The 25,895-nt window shown below is 41.5% G+C and overlaps 1 long non-coding RNA gene across 1 annotated transcript in view; it reads right to left on the bottom strand.

Moving 5' to 3' along the window:
• Positions 1-15,265, bottom strand: part of LOC134485896 (uncharacterized) — a 56,168-nt gene extending 40,903 nt beyond the window's left edge. The window contains exon 1 of the long non-coding RNA XR_010064222.1: positions 10,162-15,265. This is a non-coding gene — a long non-coding RNA (uncharacterized LOC134485896). The remainder of the gene's footprint in view (positions 1-10,161) is intronic.
• Between the last annotated feature and the right edge of the window lie 10,630 nt (positions 15,266-25,895).

Raw genomic sequence — 25,895 nt, 5'->3', positions numbered from 1 at the left:
CCTGGTAGACTCAGGACACAGGCCCACTGAAACAGCTGAAGACCAGTAGACAGGAAAGACTGTCTCTAACTGTGTTCTGCCCGAAAGCAGAACACTCTGTTCCCATAACTGGCTGAAAGAAAACAGGAAAACAGGTCTACAGCACTCCTGACACACAGGCCTATAGGATGGTCTACCCACTGTCAGAAATAGCAGAACAAGGTAACACCAGAGACAACCTGATGGCAAGAGGCAAGCACAGGAACCCAAGAATCAGAAACCAAGACTGCGTGGCATCATCAGAGCCCAATTTTCCCACCAAAGCAAACACGGAATATCCAAAAACAACAGAAAAGCATGATCTAGATTTAAAATTACATTTGATCATGATGCTGGAGGACTTCAAGAAAGACATGAAGAACTCCTTAGAGAAACGCAGGAAAACATAAATGAACAAGCAGAAACCTACTTGAGAGAGAGTAATCACAAAAATCCCTGAAAGAATTCGAGGAAAACATAACCAAACAGGTGAAGGAGTTAAAAATGGAAATAGAAGCAATAAAGAAAGGACACAGGGAAAGAACCCTGGATATAGAAAATCAAAGGAAGAGACAAGGAGCCATAGATACAAGCATCACAAACAGAATACAAGAGATAGAAGAGAGAATCTCAGGAGCAGAAGATTCCATAGAAATCATCGACCCAATGGTAAAAGATAATGTAAAACAGAAAAAGCTACTGGTCCAAAACATACAGGAAATCCAGGACTCAATGAGAAGATCAAACCTAAGGATAATAGGTATAGAAGAGAGTGAAGACTCCCAACTCAAAGGACCAGTAAATATCTTCAACAAAATCACAGAAGAAAACTTCCCTAACCTAAAGAAAGAGATGCCCATAAACATACAAGAAGCCTACAGAACTCCAAATAGATTGGACCAGAAAAGAAACTACTCCCATCACATAATAGTCAAAACACCGAATGCACAAAATAAAGAAAGAATATTAAAAGCAGTAAGGGAAAAAGGTCAAGTAACATATAAAGGCAGACCTATCAGAATCACACAAGACTTCTCACCAGAGACTATGAAAGCCAGAAGATCCTGGACAGATGTCATACAAACCTTAAGAGAACACAAATGCCAGCCCAGGTTACTGTATCCTACAAAACTCTCAATTAACACAGATGGGGAAACCAAGATATTCCATGACACAACCAAATTTACACAATATCTTTCTACAAATCCAGTGCTACAAAGGATAATAAATGGTAAAGCCCAACATAAGGAGGCAAGCTACACCCTAGAAGAAGCAAGAAACTAATCGTCTTGGCAACAAAACAAAGAGAAGGAAAGCACACAAACATAACCTCACATCCAAATATGAATATGACAGGAAGCAATAATCACTATTCCTTAATATCTCTCAACATCAATGGTGTCAACCCCCTAATGAAAAGACATAGATTAAAAAACTGGATACTCAGTGAGGACCCTGCATTCTGCTGCCTACAGGAAACACACCTCAGAGACAAAGACAGACACTACCTCAGAGTGAAAGGCTAGAAAACAACTTTCCAAGAAAATGGTCTGAAGAAGCAAGCTGGAGTACCCATTCTAATATCGAATAAAATGGATTTTCAACCAAAAGTAATCAAAAAAGATAAGGAAGGACACTTCATATTCATTAAAAGGAAAAATCCACCAAGATGAAATCTCAATCCTAAATATCTATGCTCCAAATACAAGGGCACCTACATACATAAAAGAAATCTTACTAAAGCTCAAAGCACACATTGCACCTCACACAATAATAGTAGGAGATTTCAACACCCCACTCTAATCAATGGACAGATCATGGAAACAGAAATTAAACAGACATAGACAGACTAAGAGAAATCATGAGCCAAATGGACTTAACAGATATTTATAGAACATTCTATCCTAAAACAATAGGATATACCTTCTTCTCACCACCTCATGGTACTTTCTCCAAAATTGACCATATAATTGGTCATAAACATGCCTCAACAGATACAGAAAGACAGAAATAATCCCATGCATCCTATAAGACCAACACGGGCTAAAGATGGTCTTCAATAACAATAAGGAAAGAACACCCACATATACATGGAAGTTGAACAATGCTCTACTCAATGATAATCTGGTCAAGGAAGAAATAAAGAAAGAAATTAAAGACTTCTTAGAATTTAATGAAAATGAAGGTACAGTATACCCAAACTTATGGGACACAATGAAAGCTGTGCTAAGAGGAAAAATCATAGGTCTGAGTGCCTGAAGAAAGAAACAGGAGAGAGCATATATCAGCAGCTTGACAGCACACCTAAAAGCTCTAGAACAAAAAGAAGCAAATACACCCAGGAGGAGTAGAAGGCAGGAAATAATTAAACTCAGAGCTGAAATCAACCAAGTAGAAACAAAAAGGACCATAGAAAGAATCAGTAGAACCAAAAGTTTGTTCTTTGAGAAAGTCAACAAGATAGATAAACCCTTATCCAAACTAACAAGAGGACACAGAGAATGTGCCCAAATTAAGAAAATCAGAAATGAAAAGGGAGACATAACTACAGAATCAGAGGAAGTTCAAAATATCATCAGATCCTACTACAAAAGCCTATATTCAACAAAACTTGAAAATCTGCAGAAGACGGACAGTTTCCTAGACAGATACCAGGTACTGAAGTAAAAGCAGGAACAGATAAACCATTTAAACAACCCCATAACTCCTAATGAAATAGAAGCAATCATTAAAGGTCTCCCAAGCAAAAAGAGCCCCACCCAGATTGGTTTCCAGAATTCTATCAAACCATCATAGAAGACCTCATACCAATACTATGCAAACTATTCCACAAAATTGAAACCAAATGGACTTAACAGATATTTATCTGTTAAGGAATATTTATCTTAACAGGAATTTACCGAATTCTTTCTAGGAAGCCACAATTACTCTTTTACCTAAACCGCACAAAGACTGAACAAAGAGAATTTCAGACCAATTTCCCTTATGAATATCAATGCAAAAATACTCAATTAAATTCTGGCAAACCGAATTAAGAACACATCAAACAATCATTCACCATGATCAAGTAGGCTTCATCCCAGGCATGCAGGGGTGGTTTAATATATGGAAAACCATTAACATGATCCATTATATAAACAAACTTAAAGAACAAAACCACATGACCATTTCATTAGATGCTGAGAAAGCATTTGACAAAATTCAACACCCCTTCATGATAAAAGTCCTGGAAAGAATAGGAATTCAAGGCCCATACATAAACATAGTAAAAGCCATATACAGCAAACCAGTAGCTAACATTAAACTAAATGGAGAGAAACTTGAAGCAATCCCACTAAAATCAGGGACTAGACAAGGCTGCCCACTCTCTCACTACTTATTCATTATAGTTCTTGAAGTTCTAGCCAGAGCAATCAGACAACAAAAGGAGATCAAGGGGATACAAATCAGAAAAGAAGAAGTCAATATATCACTATTTGCAGATGATATGATAGTATATTTAAGTGATCCCAAAAGTTCCACCAGAGAACTACTAAACCTGATAAACACCTTCAGCAATGTGGCTGGGTATAAAATTAACTCAAATAAATCAATAGCTTCCTCTATACAAAAGAGAAACAAGCTGAGAAAGAAATTAGGGAAACGACACCCTTCATAATAGTCCCAAAAAATATAAAATACCTCAGTGTGATTTTAACCAAGCAAGTAAAAGATCTGAACGATAAGAACTTCAAGCCCCTGAAGAAAGAAATTGAAGAAGACCTCAGAAGATGGAAGATCTCCCATGCTCATGGATTGGCAGAATTAATATAGCAAAAATGGCCATTTTACCAAAAGCGATCTACAGATTCAATGCAATCCCCATCAAAATACCAATCCAATTCTTCAAAGAGTTAGACAGAACAATTTGCAAATTCATCTGGAGTAACAAAAAACCCAGGATAGCTAAAACTATCCTCAACAATAAAAGGACTTCTGGGGGAAATCACTATCCCTGAACTCAAGCAGTATTACAGAGCAATAGTGATAAAAACTGCATGGTATTGGTACAGAGACAGACAGGTAGACCAGTGGAATAGAATTGAAGACCCAGAAATGAACCCACACACCTATGGTCACTTGATTTTTGACAAAGGAGCCAAAACCATCCACTGGAGAAAAGATAGCATTTTCAGCAAATGGTGCTGGTTCAACTGGAGGTCAACATGTAGAAGAATGCAGATCGATCCATGCTTATCACCCTGTACAAAGCTTAAGTCCAAGTGGATCAAGGACCTCTACTTCAAACCAGATACACTCAAACTAATAAAAGAAAAAGTGGGAAAGCACCTCGAACACATGGGCATTGGAGACAATTTCCTGAACAAAGCAGCAATGGCCTATGCTCTAATATCAAGAATCAACAAATGGGATCTCATAAAACTGCATAGCTTCTGTAAGACAAAGGATAGTGTTGGTAGGACAAAACGGCAACCTACAGAGTGGGGAAAGATCTTTACCAATCCTACAGCAGATAGAGGCCTTATATCCAAAATATACAAAGAACTCAAGAAGTTAGACTGCAGGGAGACAAATAACCCTATTAAAAAATGGGGTTCAGAGCTAAACGAAGAATTCACAGCTGAGGAGTGCCAAATGGCTGAGAAACACCTAAAGAAATGTTCAACATCTTTAGTCATAAGGGAAATGCAAATCAAAACAACCCTGAGATTTCACCTCATACCTGTGAGAATGGCTAAGATCAAAAATTCAGGTGACAGCAGATGCTAGCGAGGATGTGGAAAAAGAGGAACACTCCTCCATTGTTGGTGGGATTGCAGACTGGTACAACCATTCTGGAAATCAGTCTGGAGGTTCCTCAGAAAATTGGACATTGAACTGCCTGAGGATCCAGCTATACCTCTCTTGGGCATATACCCAAAAGATGCCCCAACATATAAAAAAGACACATACTCCACTATGTTCATAGCAGCCTTATTTATAATAGCCAGAAGCTGGAAAGAACCAAGATGCCCTTCAATAGAGGAATGGATAGAGAAAATATGGTACATCTACACAATGGAATATTACTCAGCTATCAAAAACAATGACTTTATGAAATTCTTAAGCAATTGAATGAAACTAGAAATTATCATCCTGAGTGAGGTAACCCAATCACAGAAAAACACACATAGTACGCACTCATTGATAAGTGGCTATTAGCCCAAATGCTTGAATTATGCTAGATGCACAGAACACATCAAACTCAAGAAGGATGATCAAAATACCAATGCTTCACTCCTTCTTTAAAAGGGGAACAAGAAAACCCTTGGCAGGGAATAGGGAGGCAAAGTTTAGAACAGAGGCAGAAGGAACACCCATTCAGAGCCTGCCCCACATGTGGCCCATACATATACAGCCACCAAACTAGATAAGATGGATGAAGCAAAGAAGTGCAGACTGACAGGAACCGGATGTAGATCTCTCCTGAGAGACACAGCCAGAATACAGCATATACATAGGCAAATGCTAGCAGCAAACCACTGAACTGAGAACGGGACTCCTGTTGAAGGAATCAGAGAAAGGACTGGAGGAGCTTGAAGGGACTCAAGACCTCATATGAACAAGAATGCCAAGCAACCAGAGCTTCCAGGGACTAAGCCACTACCTAAAGACTATACATGTGTCGCGCGCCTAATGTCCCGCCAGTAAGAACGACGCGCGGCAACAGGATTCTTCTGCGAGCAAGCCTTTACTGTGTTACAGCTCTTCTTAGTGTTACAGCTCTTCTCAGTGTTACAGCTCTCTTGAACAGGGACTCCGAGCAGCAAAATCGCTCGGCTTATATAGACAACAGTATGCTAATTATCTCTCAGGGATTGGTGGGGCTTGGATCACCCCACTACTTGTCCTCCAGGGATTGGCGGAGAATGAATCACCTCATTAGCATATTAACGGTCAACTGACACCTGGTGCATAAACCGCACATGTGCAGTACCGCTGTTCAACCACTAGAGGGAGCCCTAGCAAGGGGACAAGCCTGCACATGCGCAGTAAGTCGTTTATATCCAGACAAGGCTGGATGTCGGCGCCATCTTTGTTTCGCCGCGCCGCTCTCTACATCTCCCCCTTTTTTGTTTAATAAAATGACTGGTCTAGATCTGGGTGTCACGTCAATCTTGTCATTGCTCCTGTCTTAGGTCGTTCTCATCCAAACTCGGCCTTACCCTTCATAGAGTTACCCTATCGCCACCGGGCCCCGTGTCTTAGGTTGGTCCGAGTTCGAGGAAAGTTGCCCGTCCCTGGATACAATGACTCCACATGACTGTGACAAAAATGATCTAGGGCGAACTCTTGATCTTTCAAAGAGGCCAGCCATATGTTGGGAGAAGTACCCTTTTTGATGGCGGTCATAGCCTGGTAAACAACCACTTTGTGTCTGGCATGTTCTCTTTTTAAACGGCCAATAAGCCAGAGACCTACTCTGCATCCCAGAAGGACAATAGCTCCCCGGGACAAACATGCCCGCCCACTCCTTGAAAAGGGAGAAAGCATTGGTAATCCATGAGGTAAAGTCTTCAACTGTGATGGGGTCCAGCCTAGTGCTGTTGAGGACAGCAATCTGCATCAGCAATTGTCTTGATAGTTGCTCTGCTTTCATGGACCAGTTTCCTTTCAGATAATTCGAGATTTCTTTGCTCTGTTGAAAATGCTGAGAAAAGTTAGCTCAAAAAGGAATAATGCATAAACCTCTCAGGGAGGAAACACAAGACAGCTGTGTCATATGATACAGTGCTTCAATTTGTTCTTGAACTAAATCTATCCTTTGATTGGCTAATAGAAGGCCAGATGCCAAATGGGTATTAAATTCTTCTTGTATCTCTAGTGCCACTGCAGTTCTTTCTACAATCTGATTGACAGTCTCAGCCGTCTGTATTTGATTGGTCATAGCGATTGCAGCTGTGGTAGCTGTGGCAGCAGACAGCACAATGGCTGAAATTATGGCTGCCGTAATTCCAAAATCTCTTTTGGCTCTCAGCAAATTAAGAATAGGAAAGCTATCTGGGTTTGCCTCCACTGGGATTGGCACAAAGGAGCGAATCTTAACCATCACTGCGGTATCATTAGTGCCATCCCAGCATTCAGCTAAATAGCAGACTACATCAGAGCTATTACAATTTAAAGCACCACTGCTTACATTAGTGCTTATCAGAAAAAAGGTGATCTAGCACATACTGAAGTACTAGTGGCAGTATTATTTACCAAGAGGTTATTATATTGAATATTGATCAACCTGGTATCACCTTTTTCTGGTAGCTGAAACATTATACAGCACGAAGTTCTCTCCCATCAACCTAGCAAAGGGGGTCAGGGATATATATGACCCTTGCTCATTGGACAGCACCCATAGAAACCAAGGCCAGAGATTATGTTTGTCAGTCTTATTCTCAAAACAGTAGAATTGCTATGAACTGGCATGGGTACTGGCCAGGATCTGGCAATAGCCCACAGGGTGAGCGAATTAACCTGTATTACCATTCCCAGTAGTAATAGTAGGGTTTGTAGTCTCATCTTCAGGAAGAGCAGAAGGCAATTTTCGAGTCAAACGCTCAGGTACCCAAATTGGATTTTCTTTTTTTTTTTTTTTTTGGTTCTTTTTTTTTCGGAACTGGGGACCGAACCCAGGGCCTTGTGCTTCTTAGGTAAGCGCTCTACCACTGAGCTAAATCCCCAGCCCCTGGATTTTCTTGATTCTGTGGAAAAACACAAATCGCTCCCCTAGATCTCGAAATCACGGGATCTGGGCCACACCATTCATCAGTTAAGACATCCGTCCACTTTACTTCTGCATTAGTTATAGGTGTAGTAGCAGCATGGCGATCCACAGCAGAGCGGCCATGCGCATCCAAAATTAAGAAATTTAGAGTAAAAAGAGCTAAAGAAAGTTGTTCTTTTGGTGTTCGGCTGCTGGCAATTCCCTCTTTTTGTTTTTGTATAAGCTCTTTTAAGGTACGATGTACCCTTTCCACAATTCCTTGACCTTGGGGATTGTATGGCAATCCTGTAGTATGTTTGACCTGCATTGTCTGGCAAAATGCCTGAAAGGACTTTGCAGTGTAGGCAGGCCCGTTGTCTGTCTTGAGACTATCAGACTTTCCCCAGGCTGCCCATGCCTCTAAGCAATGACTAATGGCATTACGAGCTTTTTCACCAGTCATCAGAGTAGCGTGTATAATACCAGAACAGGTATCAACAGAAACATGAGCATATTTTAAATTTCCAAATTGAGATATGTGTGTGACATCCATCTGCCAAAGTTTTAGCCGGATCAGACCACGAGGGTTAATCCCAACATGAGGAGGGTGGTGAAATTGAACACAATTTTGGCAACGTAACACCACATCACAAGCTGCAGCTCTAGAGATTTTTAAATTTTTGTTGAAGAGTAAAAGCAGGTACATGAAACTTTTGATGAAATCCTCTAGCGAGATCAACCAGAGTGGCATGAAAAATAAACTCTCTATGAGTACTAGCATCCACCAGGGTGTTATTACTGGTCATGGGACCAGGCAAATTAGTATGGGCTCGAATATGTTGTATAAAAATTTTATTTTTTCTGGCCCAAATCAAATTTTGTAATTCTAAAAGAATTTGACATACAGTACTAGTTGACCGAATTGGCCCTGCAATTTCAAGTGAGCACACCACATTAACTACATAAGCAGAGTCATTAAAAAAATCATGAAATCTTTTGAAAACTTCCAATACAATTTTACGTTCTGTAATTTGGGGGGTGCCTGGTCTATATTGAATTAATACTGGTTCTTGAGAATCAACCATATAGGCACCTACACCTGTTTTGGAGCCATCTGTATAAATATTTAATGCTCCAGACAAAGGCTCTGAGGCAGTGACCTTTGGAAAAATCACTGGATGTTCAGTAAAAAATTGTAGCAAAGGCATCCCAATTTAGACCTGTTTCCCTAGATTGGCTCATGCCACATGTTATCTAGAATGACTCCATCCAAATTTTCCAGTTTTATGTCAACTTTCTGTTACCAATGTTACATTTTTTTAACCATATCCAATAACTTAAAAGCCAATAGTCCATAACCAAGGCATGTAGAGAATATTTATAAATTTAAAACCAATCAGAAAACAAAATTGAAGTGGCTACACATATCTTAGCTACAGGTGCAAGGCTCCAAGGGCCGATTGAAACTGCTTTTTTAAGAGAAGCACCTTGTCACTTGCTAAATCTCCTTGAGACCAGGAATCCAAGTAGGCACACTCAAGTTTATCTTTTTGTTTGATTCTCCTGAATAAATTTTCAGGTGGTCTACCTCTATCAAATCTGATCAGTATGACTCTGTGAGGTTTCCAGAGCCTAATCACATACCTAGCAATAGCCTCAACTTGAGCCACAACAAAAGCTGTACTGACCCAATTTTTTATCTTTGCCTTCTCTCTGTTCCTTTTATCTCCTTTTCTTTTCTTTTTTTCTTTTGAGACCTTTTCTCCCTCTGACATACTTTCTTGTTGTTCTGCAAGGACCCTCTGACCTGTCCTAACAGCTCTAACGGCTTCCTCACATCGTTTATCCTCTAAGCAGGCAGGGACCATTTGCCAAAGAGGTTTTGGTCCGGGCTTAAGATTGCTGTCAGTGGCTTCTCTATCCCACACACACAAAAAAAAAGAAACAAAATTACCAGCCTTGCCCACAAAGGATCCATAACTTTAGGTTTCTTCACAGTGGCTCTCCACCTAGGCCCATATCTTTCTTCCTCATATATGGCTGCCTCTTCCTCTAATTCCTCCTCCTCCGACTCTGACAACTCTTGCTCAGAGTCACTGCCAGCCAGTTCTAAGGCTTCTAATTCTTTTAATGGATACAAAGTATCCTCTCCGGATGACTTGTACTTCATCCTCCGGGGTATACCTATTTTTTCCTCCAGCGGCATTTCTTCCGCCTTTTGTATCTCTTTCACTTTTGTTTTAGTAACCTTTTTCTTTTTTGCGCGCTCCTAATTTCTCACTCCGCTCCGTTTCTGACATGCTCTGTTAAATCCAAAAAGGGGCATGCCTCTCGGAAGCCTAATTTCTCACTCTGATCCGTTTCTGACATGCTCTCTTCCAAAAAGGGGCATGCCTCTCGAAGCTTACCTTTTAATTTACCTTCTCGCAGTTCTGAATCCTCTTCAGCACACTGAAGGGTCCCCTCAGCACCGACGATGTTGGTTTCCGGGTTTCAGCACCACTTGTCGCGCGCCTAATGTCCCGCCAGTAAGAACGACGCGCGGCAACAGGATTCTTCTGCGAGCAAGCCTTTACTGTGTTACAGCTCTTCTTAGTGTTACAGCTCTTCTCAGTGTTACAGCTCTCTTGAACAGGGACTCCGAGCAGCAAAATCGCTCGGCTTATATAGACAACAGTATGCTAATTATCTCTCAGGGATTGGTGGGGCTTGGATCACCCCACTACTTGTCCTCCAGGGATTGGCGGAGAATGAATCACCTCATTAGCATATTAACGGTCAACTGACACCTGGTGCATAAACCGCACATGTGCAGTACCGCTGTTCAACCACTAGAGGGAGCCCTAGCAAGGGGACAAGCCTGCACATGCGCAGTAAGTCGTTTATATCCAGACAAGGCTGGATGTCGGCGCCATCTTTGTTTCGCCGCGCCGCTCTCTACATCTCCCCCTTTTTTGTTTAATAAAATGACTGGTCTAGATCTGGGTGTCACGTCAATCTTGTCATTGCTCCTGTCTTAGGTCGTTCTCATCCAAACTCGGCCTTACCCTTCATAGAGTTACCCTATCGCCACCGGGCCCCGTGTCTTAGGTTGGTCCGAGTTCGAGGAAAGTTGCCCGTCCCTGGATACAATGACTCCACATGACTGTGACAAAAATGATCTAGGGCGAACTCTTGATCTTTCAAAGAGGCCAGCCATATGTTGGGAGAAGTACCCTTTTTGATGGCGGTCATAGCCTGGTAAACAACCACTTTGTGTCTGGCATGTTCTCTTTTTAAACGGCCAATAAGCCAGAGACCTACTCTGCATCCCAGAAGGACAATAGCTCCCCGGGACAAACATGCCCGCCCACTCCTTGAAAAGGGAGAAAGCATTGGTAATCCATGAGGTAAAGTCTTCAACTGTGATGGGGTCCAGCCTAGTGCTGTTGAGGACAGCAATCTGCATCAGCAATTGTCTTGATAGTTGCTCTGCTTTCATGGACCAGTTTCCTTTCAGATAATTCGAGATTTCTTTGCTCTGTTGAAAATGCTGAGAAAAGTTAGCTCAAAAAGGAATAATGCATAAACCTCTCAGGGAGGAAACACAAGACAGCTGTGTCATATGATACAGTGCTTCAATTTGTTCTTGAACTAAATCTATCCTTTGATTGGCTAATAGAAGGCCAGATGCCAAATGGGTATTAAATTCTTCTTGTATCTCTAGTGCCACTGCAGTTCTTTCTACAATCTGATTGACAGTCTCAGCCGTCTGTATTTGATTGGTCATAGCGATTGCAGCTGTGGTAGCTGTGGCAGCAGACAGCACAATGGCTGAAATTATGGCTGCCGTAATTCCAAAATCTCTTTTGGCTCTCAGCAAATTAAGAATAGGAAAGCTATCTGGGTTTGCCTCCACTGGGATTGGCACAAAGGAGCGAATCTTAACCATCACTGCGGTATCATTAGTGCCATCCCAGCATTCAGCTAAATAGCAGACTACATCAGAGCTATTACAATTTAAAGCACCACTGCTTACATTAGTGCTTATCAGAAAAAAGGTGATCTAGCACATACTGAAGTACTAGTGGCAGTATTATTTACCAAGAGGTTATTATATTGAATATTGATCAACCTGGTATCACCTTTTTCTGGTAGCTGAAACATTATACAGCACGAAGTTCTCTCCCATCAACCTAGCAAAGGGGGTCAGGGATATATATGACCCTTGCTCATTGGACAGCACCCATAGAAACCAAGGCCAGAGATTATGTTTGTCAGTCTTATTCTCAAAACAGTAGAATTGCTATGAACTGGCATGGGTACTGGCCAGGATCTGGCAATAGCCCACAGGGTGAGCGAATTAACCTGTATTACCATTCCCAGTAGTAATAGTAGGGTTTGTAGTCTCATCTTCAGGAAGAGCAGAAGGCAATTTTCGAGTCAAACGCTCAGGTACCCAAATTGGATTTTCTTTTTTTTTTTTTTTTTTTGGTTCTTTTTTTTTCGGAACTGGGGACCGAACCCAGGGCCTTGTGCTTCTTAGGTAAGCGCTCTACCACTGAGCTAAATCCCCAGCCCCTGGATTTTCTTGATTCTGTGGAAAAACACAAATCGCTCCCCTAGATCTCGAAATCACGGGATCTGGGCCACACCATTCATCAGTTAAGACATCCGTCCACTTTACTTCTGCATTAGTTATAGGTGTAGTAGCAGCATGGCGATCCACAGCAGAGCGGCCATGCGCATCCAAAATTAAGAAATTTAGAGTAAAAAGAGCTAAAGAAAGTTGTTCTTTTGGTGTTCGGCTGCTGGCAATTCCCTCTTTTTGTTTTTGTATAAGCTCTTTTAAGGTACGATGTACCCTTTCCACAATTCCTTGACCTTGGGGATTGTATGGCAATCCTGTAGTATGTTTGACCTGCATTGTCTGGCAAAATGCCTGAAAGGACTTTGCAGTGTAGGCAGGCCCGTTGTCTGTCTTGAGACTATCAGACTTTCCCCAGGCTGCCCATGCCTCTAAGCAATGACTAATGGCATTACGAGCTTTTTCACCAGTCATCAGAGTAGCGTGTATAATACCAGAACAGGTATCAACAGAAACATGAGCATATTTTAAATTTCCAAATTGAGATATGTGTGTGACATCCATCTGCCAAAGTTTTAGCCGGATCAGACCACGAGGGTTAATCCCAACATGAGGAGGGTGGTGAAATTGAACACAATTTTGGCAACGTAACACCACATCACAAGCTGCAGCTCTAGAGATTTTTAAATTTTTGTTGAAGAGTAAAAGCAGGTACATGAAACTTTTGATGAAATCCTCTAGCGAGATCAACCAGAGTGGCATGAAAAATAAACTCTCTATGAGTACTAGCATCCACCAGGGTGTTATTACTGGTCATGGGACCAGGCAAATTAGTATGGGCTCGAATATGTTGTATAAAAATTTTATTTTTTCTGGCCCAAATCAAATTTTGTAATTCTAAAAGAATTTGACATACAGTACTAGTTGACCGAATTGGCCCTGCAATTTCAAGTGAGCACACCACATTAACTACATAAGCAGAGTCATTAAAAAAATCATGAAATCTTTTGAAAACTTCCAATACAATTTTACGTTCTGTAATTTGGGGGGTGCCTGGTCTATATTGAATTAATACTGGTTCTTGAGAATCAACCATATAGGCACCTACACCTGTTTTGGAGCCATCTGTATAAATATTTAACGCTCCAGACAAAGGCTCTGAGGCAGTGACCTTTGGAAAAATCACTGGATGTTCAGTAAAAAATTGTAGCAAAGGCATCCCAATTTAGACCTGTTTCCCTAGATTGGCTCATGCCACATGTTATCTAGAATGACTCCATCCAAATTTTCCAGTTTTATGTCAACTTTCTGTTACCAATGTTACATTTTTTTAACCATATCCAATAACTTAAAAGCCAATAGTCCATAACCAAGGCATGTAGAGAATATTTATAAATTTAAAACCAATCAGAAAACAAAATTGAAGTGGCTACACATATCTTAGCTACAGGTGCAAGGCTCCAAGGGCCGATTGAAACTGCTTTTTTAAGAGAAGCACCTTGTCACTTGCTAAATCTCCTTGAGACCAGGAATCCAAGTAGGCACACTCAAGTTTATTTTTTTGTTTGATTCTCCTGAATAAATTTTCAGGTGGTCTACCTCTATCAAATCTGATCAGTATGACTCTGTGAGGTTTCCAGAGCCTAATCACATACCTAGCAATAGCCTCAACTTGAGCCACAACAAAAGCTGTACTGACCCAATTTTTTATCTTTGCCTTCTCTCTGTTCCTTTTATCTCCTTTTCTTTTCTTTTTTTCTTTTGAGACCTTTTCTCCCTCTGACATACTTTCTTGTTGTTCTGCAAGGACCCTCTGACCTGTCCTAACAGCTCTAACGGCTTCCTCACATCGTTTATCCTCTAAGCAGGCAGGGACCATTTGCCAAAGAGGTTTTGGTCCGGGCTTAAGATTGCTGTCAGTGGCTTCTCTATCCCACACACACAAAAAAAAAGAAACAAAATTACCAGCCTTGCCCACAAAGGATCCATAACTTTAGGTTTCTTCACAGTGGCTCTCCACCTAGGCCCATATCTTTCTTCCTCATATATGGCTGCCTCTTCCTCTAATTCCTCCTCCTCCGACTCTGACAACTCTTGCTCAGAGTCACTGCCAGCCAGTTCTAAGGCTTCTAATTCTTTTAATGGATACAAAGTATCCTCTCCGGATGACTTGTACTTCATCCTCCGGGGTATACCTATTTTTTCCTCCAGCGGCATTTCTTCCGCCTTTTGTATCTCTTTCACTTTTGTTTTAGTAACCTTTTTCTTTTTTGCGCGCTCCTAATTTCTCACTCCGCTCCGTTTCTGACATGCTCTGTTAAATCCAAAAAGGGGCATGCCTCTCGGAAGCCTAATTTCTCACTCTGATCCGTTTCTGACATGCTCTCTTCCAAAAAGGGGCATGCCTCTCGAAGCTTACCTTTTAATTTACCTTCTCGCAGTTCTGAATCCTCTTCAGCACACTGAAGGGTCCCCTCAGCACCGACGATGTTGGTTTCCGGGTTTCAGCACCACTTGTCGCGCGCCTAATGTCCCGCCAGTAAGAACGACGCGCGGCAACAGGATTCTTCTGCGAGCAAGCCTTTACTGTGTTACAGCTCTTCTTAGTGTTACAGCTCTTCTCAGTGTTACAGCTCTCTTGAACAGGGACTCCGAGCAGCAAAATCGCTCGGCTTATATAGACAACAGTATGCTAATTATCTCTCAGGGATTGGTGGGGCTTGGATCACCCCACTACTTGTCCTCCAGGGATTGGCGGAGAATGAATCACCTCATTAGCATATTAACGGTCAACTGACACCTGGTGCATAAACCGCACATGTGCAGTACCGCTGTTCAACCACTAGAGGGAGCCCTAGCAAGGGGACAAGCCTGCACATGCGCAGTAAGTCGTTTATATCCAGACAAGGCTGGATGTCGGCGCCATCTTTGTTTCGCCGCGCCGCTCTCTACATACATGGACTGACCCTGGACTCTAACCTCATAGGTAGCAATGAATATCCTAGTAAGAGCACCAGTGGAAGGGGAAGCCCTTGGTCCTGCCAAGACTGAACCCCCAGTGAATGTGATTTTTGGGGGAAGGGTGGTAATGGGGGAAGGATGGGGAGGGGAAGCCCATATAGAAGGGGATAGGGAGGTGTTAGGGGGATGTTGGCCCAGAAACTGGGAATGGGAATAATAATCAAAATGTAAATAAGAAATTCTCAAGTTAATAAACAAAAAAAATATGTCACAGAATTTTACTATATATATGTATATGTGTATATATATACATGTATATATATAATCATTTTGAATCAATTAATCTAATTTATCACATCACCAAGAAGAAAAGGAAAAAAGATCACAGAAACATGTCTAAGATGGAGAAAAAACAATGAACAAATTCCAGCATCCAATTCCTGATTAAAAACTCTTAGCAACCTAGACATGAATAGGAATTTCCTCAACAAAATCCCAGGCTAAAGCCTTAGCTAAGAAGGAGAACGCAGAAGAAGTCTTTTTCCTCAGATCTGCAACAAGGCAGCACTGATCTTACAGTCATTATCACAGTCTAGAACTGTGCTCTTTAGTATCTACGAAGGTGGTGAAATCTAGCAACCATGTAAACATCTTTACATGGATGTTCATGGCAGCTTTTACCATGATTTTGAAAACTTGGACACAAATAAGATATCACTGAATAGCTGCACATGTAAACTGTGTCATATTCAGATCATGGGTTATCTCTCAACACTGAGAAGGAATGAGACATTTAGACAGATAAACATGGAGGAATGTTAATGAGTCTTACCAAGGGCAAAAACCCAGTTTCAGAAATCTGTGCTTGTGTGATTCCAGCTACACGAGGTTCAGCAAAGGTACAATCTGTGGAGAAAAAGGACGACAAATAGTTACCAGAAATTTGGGAGGGCGGAGTCTTAGTTAGGTTCATATTGCTGTGATTAACTCTATGCCTTGGGAAGAAGATTTATTCTGCTTCCAGTTGTAGTACATCATGAAGGGACATGAGGGAAGGACCTAAAGGCATGAAGCTGGAGGCAGAAATTGATGCATAGGCCATGGAGGAATGCTGCTTACTGGCTTATCTCCCTTCCACCCAGATTGCTCTGCCACCTTTCATGTATAACTCAGGGCCACCTTTTCAGTGTTGGAACCACTGCAGCACACTGAGCCCTCCTAAATCAATCTTCAATTCTAAAAATGCTCCACAGATTTGTGTCCAGGCCAGTATATAAAGGCATATACTCAAATTATGTTCCTACTTTCCAGATGGTTCTAGCTTATGTCAAGTTTACAATATACTCTCCAGCAAAATAGGTCTTTTGTCAACATGGCATACAATGACATTTCTTGTAAACTATAACACAGTATTTCTCATTTGTCTTCAAGATGCCATATTAATATTAATATCACAACATAAAACACAATATAACTTTAAAAGTCCCACTGACTTAAAAAAATCAAATATGTTAAAAGTTCAGTCTCTTTAAAATATCAAGTCTATTAACTATGGATTCTGTAAAACTAAAAAGGAGATGAATTAAATACTTTCTTAAGCCATGAGGGAAAAATCAGAGCACAGTCACAGTTAAATCAAATGAAAACCAAGCTCCAGAGGTGTAAATAGGTCAGTGCTGGATGTCTGGGACTTGCAATCTGCTAGGTTCCAAAAGGTCTGAGCAATACCACTTCTCCATCTTGTCTATCCAGGGTACACAAAGCTCCTTCACAGACTCAAGCAGACTCCACCCCATGGCTGCTGCCGTTCTTACAGTACTAGCATCTCCATTATGCTGGGGTCTCCACAACTGCTTCATTCTGAGTCCTCAACTGCAACTGAGGTTGCACCTTTACTAATGGCCTCTTTAGGACTCTCATCGTGCCAAGGCTCAGATGCTCTCCACGATCCCTTAACACAGCACTTTTCATCGTTCCCAAACCAATAACATGTGGTTGACTCTTTCACTGACAAGTCTTGGCCACCAGTTCAAGATGTAGCACTGACTTTCTTCTACAGCGTCTGTGAGCTAATGACCAGAAACATTTCCCAGGTTTCACCTCCACAATGCTGAATCTTCTAAATCACATCTAAATCACAATCTTCTAAATCACATCTGATTTCTTCAACTCCAGCTGGCCAGAAAAATCTGTAATACCAAATACGACATAAACAGTTCCCACAGAGCTTTTAAGGGAGTCTCAAACTCCCATCTGAAACTTCATAAGCCAGGCCTCCATCCTATGCTCTCAACGTTTCTTTCTCTTCCATGATCTCACAGAACAGTGCATAAATCTCCAAGCACTCAACTACTTTTCTAACCTAAAGTTCCAAAGTCCTTCCAAATCTTTCCAAAACCAATGGAGTCAGGTTTGTCACAGAAACATTCATGACCCTAGTATCAACTTCTACCTTAGGGTTTCTTATTGCTGTGATTAAAAACCAAAAGCAAATCATGGAGGATGGGGTCATACTCCATGACCCAGGTCATACTCCATCATGGAGGGAAGTCAGTGCAGGAAACTGAAGGCTGATACCTGAGAGCAGGATCTGAGGCCGAGGTCATGTAGGAATGCTGCTTGCTGGCTTGCTCCTCATGGCTTGCTGTGCAGCTGCTTTTATGTCAACTTGACACAGGCTAGAGTCTTTTCGTAAGAGGGAGTCTCAAATAAAAATAAATGCCCTCTGCCAAATTGGCCTGTGGGGCAACCCTGGGGGGCATTTTTGTTGTGAGAGAGCCCAGCTTACTGTGCAGGTGCTTCTTCTGCAACAGTGGGACTCAGTGCTATGAGAAGCCAGCCTGAGCTTTGTGGAGTTCAAGTAAATCCTCTTCACAGCATCTGTGGTATGAAGTTCTTCCTGTGAGAAGGACTTACTTGAACTCCACAAACTATTTTAGATCTAGTTGAGTGTTTAATAAAACAGTCTAAACTTAGGCTTTACAAGGGTGAGATTCACAACCCTTCACATAGATGGCAAAGTGACTTGCTTATGAAGTACAGAGAACGTGTACATGAGAGTGAAGGGGAAAAGGAGGGAGCAAAACAAGCTGTTTCTAGGCACTTTGCTTTAGTTTTACATGATAAAGCTTCCCCTGGGTGCTCACTCTCTTTAGCTTGGCTGGCTACATTAGTACCTGAATCAAGCAAACACAAGAATAGAATAATGTATGTGACCTTCAGGGGGACAGGATTTGCCTGTGCATAGTGTGTCAAGTCATCACAGCATCATGTGACAGGCTAAGTTAATACCTGTTCAGTATTTACTACATAGTTGCTCCTGTTCTCAAATTGTGTGTATGTGTGTCTGTGTAAGTTTGTATGCACTTCTATGCATATATGTGTGGGGGGTGTCAGAGGTCAACATTGATTATTTATCTTTCCCAATCACTCTCTAACTTGCTTTTAGTGATAGCATCTCATTGATTCTAGGCTTGGCAATTCAGCCAAGATGACTGGCTGGAGAGCTCAAGGGATCATTTTCTCTCTCTTCTCTGTACCAGGATTCCAAGTACTCATGACTTGCAAAACACAGATTTTGTATGGGTGCTAAGATCTGTACTCAAGTCCCCATGCTTACATAGCAAGCTCCTTATTGTCTCCCCATCCCCTCCCGCCTCAGTTCTCAATTCTTTTACAAACCCTGGCACATATGATCTTCACACTGATGTCCTGAGGTTGGCATTAGGAGTACTTTCAGTAAAAATAGGCATTAAATAAGTTTCTCAAGGCTATTAATTGACGAAGTACAAATAAATAACAAGGATGAGACTGAAACCTAAACTAGTGTCTGAGTTCTGAAACAGACATTGCCCTACTCTCCAGACCTCTCTGCTTTCATTGCCTCCCCTGGGTATCTTAGCTCAGGATTAGGGGGTGAGCATTGCATCCCCTTATCACTCTGCATTTGCAGTAGACTCTGCTTCTTTATCTCTGTCAGCTAGAAATCATTTGATTATAATAGTTAGCTTTTACAAAGGGCACCATTTGTTAGCTCCTTCAATATGAGCCCAGATTTCAGACACCTTATATATCCAAAATAATGAGGGAGTTTTCTACTTCAGTCTATCATCAGCATTCTAAAAAATTGCTAAGCTAGCATTGCCTTGAAGGCTCTACCTGAGAGACATGAGCATTGCCCCCGATCTTCTCTTCATATGTCAGCTACTGTGGGCTTCATAGCATACCTTCTGTTGTATGACTGTGATTTAACTAAAGGTAAATACCATTTATTTCTCTGACAAGCACTGGAGACAACCCAAGCCCTTAGCCATTGAGTTCCCTGTCCTGATGCCTGGCCAACATAAAACCCTGATGTCCCCAGTTCTGGCAGCAACACTGGCATTTGGCTAGAGGAAATAGACTTGCTTATGAGACATGGATATAGCTTTGATGCACACAGCTTAAGTTTGTGACTATGCACTGACACTAGCCGTAACATTGTTATATGATGACTCATTATATACCATTTTCCCCATTTTTAAAAAACCCACTGTGATCAGCTGTACTTTGAAGTTAACATCCATCAGTGGAGAAAGAAGTCCTGTTCTCATTGCCAGCAGGCTGAGCAGAACACCCCAGGGAACACTGCCCTGACTCCCACTGGCCAGCATGCTCCCCCTTCTTTGCGCCCCATACTCTTTCTTCATCCTGCAGTTTGGTTCATGCATTTATCTGTGTCTGACATTGATTTATCTATCTGTCATCTTCTAACATGTCAGACTGATGGGGCTGGAGATAGCTCAGTGACTGCTGAGAAAGCACTTTTTGCAGAGAAACTGAGTTTGGTTCCCAACACCCACATGACAACTCACAGTAACTTGTAACTTCACTTTTAGGGAATTTAACACCCTCTTCTGACATTCAGGTATGCAGGCATGTTTGTGATGCATAGACATATACATAGGCAAGCATACATAGAAAATAGGTAAATCTTTTAGAAGAATAAAATATTAAGTCAAGCCACATGAAATATTCATTTTCTAGGATCACAGTTATAAGATTTCAACTGAGTAACAACTTACTTTGGTTTATCATGTGTTTCTTTCCATACACTATCCAACATCACAAAGATGGGGTATTTTTATCAACTTTCATTAAACCAATGTCTCTATATACAATAAAAGTTTGATAAATAGTAAGATTATATATTTAATCCATGTTGTTGCCTTCAGTATTGCTATTTGCACGTCCATGCTGCCCTCCATGACAACAGTTAAGAACTGGAGCCAGGCTTGATGTCCCCTACAGATGAGCAGATGAAAACCAACATGTGCACACAACAGCCTGAGAATGTGGAGCATGGGGAATGCCTCTCCACTGCTGCTGTGAGTGCAAACTAGGCACAGCCACTACAGAAACCAATAGGGTGGTTCCTCAGACCTAGCTATATCTCTCTGGGTATATTCCCAAAGGATGCTCCATTCTACCACAAGGACCCTTACTCAACCAAGGGCTTACTCATTGTGGCTTTATTCATAATAGCCAGAAACTGAAAAACAACCTAGATTTCCCTCAACCAAAGAACAGATAAAGAAATTGTGCATTTACACAATGGAGTATTACTCAGTGGCTAGGAAAAAAATAACGACATCATGAATTTTGCAGGCAAATGGATGGAAGTAGGAAAAAAAATTCTTGAGGGGCGTAACCCAGATGCTGAAAGATAAATATGGTGAGTAAGTGGACATTAGCTGTAAAGTAAATGATAATATGCTACAATCTACAGACAAGGGTAGTAACAAGGAGGGCTCAAGGAGGGCATGCATGGATGTCCTTGGGAAGGGCCAATAGGGTAGATTTTGTGGGTAAGGGCATGGGGATGGGAACAGGAGCAATAAGGTGAGTGGTGGAAGACATGAAGGGAGTACTGGGAGAGATGCCTAAAAATAGGAGGCACTTGGGGGGAGACATGGGGGGTCATGTAGAACCCTAATGCAGTAGAAGCTCCTTGAAATCTATGTGAGTGACCCTAGTAAAGTCTCCAAGTAATGGGAAATATGGAGCCCTAGGTGGCCATCTTCTATAACCAGGCAAGGCTCCTAGCAGTGGAACTGGGACACTCACCCACTCACAAAACCTTTTACTTAACAATATGCCCTGCCTGCAAAATGTGTTGCAGCAATGGGGGAAGGGGGAACAGAACTGTAGGAGTGGCCAAGTAATGACTAGTCTTAACATGAGGACCACATAATGAGAAAGAATCCACATCTGACACTGATTGGATGGCCAGGAACTAGAATCTGGACAGCTCAGAGACCAAGACAGAACCAAACAGGACTGACAAAAGTCAATGAAATGATTCCTAATGACATTCTGCCATACTCATAGATTGGTGCCTAGCCTAACTGTCATCAGAGAGGATGCGTTCAGTAACTTATGAAAGTCGATGCAGAGACCTACGGACAAACACTAGGTGGAGCCAGGGGACCCTCACAGAAAGGGGAAAGAAGTATTGTGGGAGCCAGAGTGGTAGATGACACCGCTAGAACAGGCCCACAGAATCAACTAAGCAGGCTCATAGGGCTCACAAAGACTGTAGAGTCAACCACAGAAATTGCGTGGGTCTGCACCAGGCCCTCTGCATATATGGTTGTGGTAGTGTAGCTTGGTTTTCTTGCAGAATTCCTAACAGTGGGAGCACACCCTCTCTGACTCTTTTGCTTGTACTTGAGACCCTTTTCCTCCTACTGGGTTGCTTCATCCAGCCTTGATATGAGAATTTGTGCCTAGTCTTATTGTAACTTCTTAAGCAGTGTTTGATGGATATTCTTGAGAGGTCTGCTCTTTTCTGAAAAGAAATGGAGGAAGGGTGGATATGGGAGGGGAACAACTAGGAGTGGAGGGAGGGGAAATTGTGGTCAGGATGTAATGTATTAGAGAAAAGTAAAAATAAATAAGAAAGAAAAGAGCATGATACTTTTGAAAAAGTAGATAGAACTAGAGATTATTATATTAAGTGAAATAAGTCAGTCTCAGAGAGAGAAGGTCATAGGTATTTCTCACATGCAGAATCTAAATTTCAATGAGAGAGAGAGAGAAAGAGAGAGAGAGAGGGGGGGGGAGGTAGGGAGGGAGAGAGAGAGAGAGAGAGAGAGAGAGAGAGAGAGAGGAGAGAGAGAGTTTATTTATAGGTCTTGAAAAGGACCATGAGAGGGGAAGAAAGAACTTAAGGAACAATGCGTGAAAGAGAATATCACAGAATCCCTGTGATGGAGTAGAAAGTGGGACAATTTTGGAAGAACGAGAGGAAAGCCCAGGAAGGTGGCCAGGTAGGGGAATGCATATGAAAAACCTAAAGAAGATATGTATGTATATAAATGCCATAGTAAATCCCATCACTTTGAATACATGTATGAAGTAGTTTTCTAAGAATCCAAAGACCTCAATGTAGCTGATGAAGCTTCTACCAGAACTCCTGAAGGATTTCTCTGTGTCCAGAGATCCCCCTTGTTACACTCACTGAAATCATACAGTTGCAGTCTGAGCATATATTTTTCATACAGTCTTGTCCCTGAATTTTTTGAGAAGCCACGAGTCCAGATTATCACACAACGTTTCTGAAATTTCAAGGGTCTCACAAAAGTATAATGGAAAATGAATAACCTCCAGGTTTTGGACAGATGCCTGGCAGCAGCTTGTGTGTAGTGACTTGAACACCTGAAGCGAGGCACATCTTTCCAGGAGGCTGTTCAGTAAATGATGCCCAGTCGGTCCGTGCGATAAGGGAATTTTCTTTGGAGCTCATTATTTCCCTGTGAATGTAGCATCGCTGACATAGCTAGATTACACCTCTCTTATGAGAGATTCAACTGCATCTTCTCAACCAATTTCATGATGGGAAGACTATGCATTCATTCAGAAAACTGTTTCTCAGACCAGAAGGGTCACTGTGCTTTAGAAATAAGAGTGTTGCCTGTAGGTGGTGTTTCCTGTAGAATCACAGTACACAAGACCTAGATAAATGGTGCTGGCTGGCTCTGTCCTCAGAATCATCTGCCTTAAGCTATTTCTAAAATTGCAACTTGTATTCTCAAATATATGGAAACATTCAATTTCTACATTTGGACCGAAATGCTGTTTACATATTTGATGGGCAGACGTTTGTCATTTCCTTCGTTATCACTTTTATGCCTTTCTGAAACTGGGTAACTAATTTATCTTGTTGACTAGAATTCTGGGATGATCAATCTACAATCCTCATCTGACTTGTAATACCAAACATGCACTGTTAGAGGCTGGTGCACACTTTCAACTTTATGGTTATCCTTGTGCCTTTGAATGTTATTTAAGGAAGTAATTATCGAAAGAAGTAACAGTGTTTGTAGGTGAGTGAAATCAAGTAATTACTTTACTTCCAAAACTGCCAAACCACCCAGGGCCTATTGACGGTGTGCAGCTGTTGAGGAGGGTGCAGCCTCGGGGACCTGGGGAGGGGGCCCTTGGTGTAACATTTAGAAAGTTCTGTGGTGTAAATGCTCCCACTAGGGCTAATTTTCAGCTTCCTCTGGCTTCCATGGTTCTTGGATTCTTTACAGCTGATCCTTGCAGGGTCCCTGCCAGCACACCACTGAGGGAAACATGCATCTCATTGGAAAGTTCTGTCCCTGGGGAGGCAGGCACAGAGCAGCTCCTGCAGAAGAGGCATGCAGTTTAAATGGAAAGATCTCCTTTATCTCAGCTTAGAGTATCTTACTTAGACAAGATTGATTACAGGTTAGGAAGAAAGTCCAGGTTTAGAAATGAAAGTAAGTCTTAAAGCTTTGTTTTTATTAAACATGTGAGTATAGGTGATTGGAGCTAGAAGTCTATCACCAAAAATGAGAAATCAGTGTGTACTGCATTCAATTATCCCCACAAAGATAAGCCTGAATTCTAGGTCTGCTTTTATATCTGTGATTGTGAGTATATTAGAAATAGGAAATATAATCAATTTATAGATATCAATAAACGTAAGATTCGTTGAGCCTTAAATCCAGTGAGTAATGTCTTTAGAAGAGCAAACTTATTTAACCTTAGGCAGAAGAGAGGACATCTGAGGAAGGCAGATATAGAGATATGGCTGCCACAAATCAAGGAGGACTAGGGACTTGAGGAATCTAGGAGAGACAAAGAAAGATTCTGCCATAGAACCTCAGAGAGACTGGTCCTGCTTGCTTCATGATTTCAGACACATGGTCCCCATAATTCCAGATAACAAAGTTTTATTGTTACAAAGTAACTTTGGTTGTGGGCATCTGTGGTGGTTTGAAAGAAAATGGTCCCTATAGGCTCATAAGGAACGGCACTGTTAGGAGGTGTGGCCTTATTGGAGTGTGTGTGACCTCTTTGGAGTTGGTATATCCTTCCCCAGAACCATGTCGTCCTGAACTGCTGCCATGGACTAGACCTCTGAAACTGTAAGCTAGCCCTGATTAAGTGTATTTTTTTTTCTTTGTAAGAGTTTCAGTGCTCACTTGAAACAGTATTTGCTCAGGACTGAAAGACCAAGTTCTCAGCACAAAGGAGATTTATTTGCCACAGAGAAAAAGGACAGTGAATAAGAGACAAAGACAGGAGATAGAAAACAAGGGAGAAAGTGAAGGGAACAAGGGAGATATGGAAAGGGTATTTGTCCTGTGGAGAGGAGGCAAAGGACTGCCTCTGGATAGAGAGGAGACAGACATAGTCCATAGGAAATGGCAGTATATAAAGATACTAGGGGAAACCTTGAGTTAGGAGGAGGTGTTTAATTTTGATTTGGCATGTTAATTAGGAGAGTTAAAGGGGGCTTTTGATAGCTGGACTTCAATATTTTAAAAGCTGGATCTTGGTAGTCTGCCAAATAAGGGAAAGACTTTGGTGGTTAGCTTTGGGAATGCAATCAAATGGTTTTTAGCCAGGCAGAAAGAATGAGGGAGAATGGCAAGTCCTGTGGGAGTTATGTTTGCTGTACTTGTGCTGGTCAGAGTCCCTTCAGCCATGGTGTCTCTTCACAGCTGTAGAAATGCAAACTTAAGATAGCATCTGTTGTTGCTGTTCTGTGGGAGACCAAGGCACTAGCTACTCGATGCATACATAGTTCAACAAGCAAAAACAGTTCTGTCAGTTGCAAGCTTTCAACTGAGTCACACAAAGGTTAATCTTTTTGTTTGTATTCTGTGGGGAAAAATCTACTTAGAGATACAGTTAATTTACATACAGAAGAGCTATGAGTTGATGTATGGTGATTACCATGAATCTGAGTTCTTGTCCCTGTGGTGACTTCCTGTAAGTACGGAACAGTGGCATTACACTGTAGCTGGTCCTCTAAGCAAGTCACTTCTTCGCTTAGTGAATATAGGAAAGCATGAAGGATCTCTGCAGAACTGAATGTTCCCACTGCACCCAAAAGAGACACAACTGTCTAACCCTACTTATTTGTCAATGACAGAAATAGGAGTTGCCTTATTCTCTGGGATGTTTTTGAATCTAAATTTTCATGTGATAATCATGAATTTTCAAGTGTCTTTTAAAATGGAAAAAGACTAATGATTAAAGTTTAGGCAAATATGATCATTTGTATGTGGCTATTTGAATTCTTCAAAGTCTGTGGAA

Source organism: Rattus norvegicus, chromosome 2 (assembly GCF_036323735.1).
Source record: "Rattus norvegicus strain BN/NHsdMcwi chromosome 2, GRCr8, whole genome shotgun sequence".
NCBI classification, from domain to species: Eukaryota; Metazoa; Chordata; class Mammalia; order Rodentia; family Muridae; genus Rattus; species Rattus norvegicus.
The sequence above is the reverse complement of the archived record's forward strand: the minus strand, read 5'-3'. Positions and strand labels throughout refer to the sequence as shown.